We start from the raw sequence: 1,581 nt of genomic DNA, 5'->3' as shown, positions 1-1,581 counted from the left end.
ATGTCATTCAGGTTTAATCATGAAGTCAAGGTGGCACAGACCGCAGCTGGCGGGCAGTGAGGGAAGATAAGAGAACGGTGGCTACTTGTTTAAACAGCAGGCTCAATGGAGGAGATGCGGAAGAAAAGGGGTAAACGTGCCTGCTGCCAGAGGAGATGGGCTTGAGCAGGGACCTCGTGAGGAGGAAAGTTTGCTTCTCCATAAGGAAAATCTGAGGGCTACTAGATCAAACCGCTGGCACGATGGAGGAGATGCGTGAGAAAGAAAAATATTCTTGTTGCGGGAGTATAAGTGCTTGAGGATGGAACCTCGGGAGAAGGAAGGACTGTTTTCGATGGAAAAATCTGAGCCGAGAAGATTATAGCTATCTCGATTTTTTCTACAATTTATCGGACGATCGTAGTTGTAAAACTTCTAGGATGAACTATGGATCTACAATGCAGAATCAGAGATCGATCGATCTTATAACTTTTTGATCTGTTATTTGATCCTAACCATAGAATTGAGATCCTAAGGATATAGCGATGCATGTAGGAGTCCAAACATGGAAAGATATAACTCTTTGATCTGTTAACGTGTAAAGATAGTAAGTTATTGATCTCATATTTGATCCTAACTATAAAATTGAGATCCTAAGGATGTAGCAATACGTGAAGAAGACCAAACTTAGAAAGATATATCTCCAACGTGGAAAGGTATGACTCCTTGATCTGTTTTTTTTTCCAGGAAGGACTATTTGATCCTAACCATAGAATTGAGATCCTAAGGATATTTTTACATGGTTTTCTAGGATTAACGTGGTAAATCCAATGGTACCTCCAATTAGTAAATATATAAGATAAGATTAGGACCCCGCTGCCACGCGAGGGTAGGACAAAAGATGTCATGCAAGTTCTTTTCCATAAGCACGTATGACTATATTCGGAATACATGCCTACATTACATTGATGAATTGGAGCTAATTTTGTGTCACCCTAGGTTATGACTGTTACATGATGAACCGCATCCAGCATAATTCTCTATCACCGATCCATTGCCTACGCGCTTCTCATATATTGTTCTTCGCTTATTTACTTTTGCGTTGCTATTGCTATCATCACTACAAAATACCAAAAACACTACTTTTGCTACCATTACCTTTTGCTATCGTTGCCACTACTATCATATTACTTTGCTACTAAACACTTTGCTGCAGATATTAAGTTTCCATGTGTGGTTGAATTGACAACTCAGCTGCTAATACTTGAGAATATTCTTTGGCTCCCCTTGTGTAGAATCAATAAATTTGGGTTGAATACTCTATCCTCGAAAACTGTTGCAATCCCCTATACTTGTGGGTTATCAAGACTATTTTCTGGCGCCGTTGTCGGGGAGCATAGCTCTATTCTTTGAGTCACTTGGGATTTATATCTGCCTATCATTATGAAGAACTTGAGAGATCCAAAAACCAAGATTTATCCCTCAACTACGAGGGGAGGTAAGGAACTGCCATCTAGCTCTGCACTTGATTCACCTTCTGTTTTGAGTAAGCTTGCGACACCTGTTGGGGATATTATTATCAGCTGAGACCCGCCCAGGAGG

Source organism: Triticum dicoccoides, chromosome 1A (assembly GCF_002162155.2).
Source record: "Triticum dicoccoides isolate Atlit2015 ecotype Zavitan chromosome 1A, WEW_v2.0, whole genome shotgun sequence".
Classification (NCBI taxonomy): Eukaryota; Viridiplantae; Streptophyta; class Magnoliopsida; order Poales; family Poaceae; genus Triticum; species Triticum dicoccoides.
Note: the sequence above shows the minus strand (reverse complement) of the source record.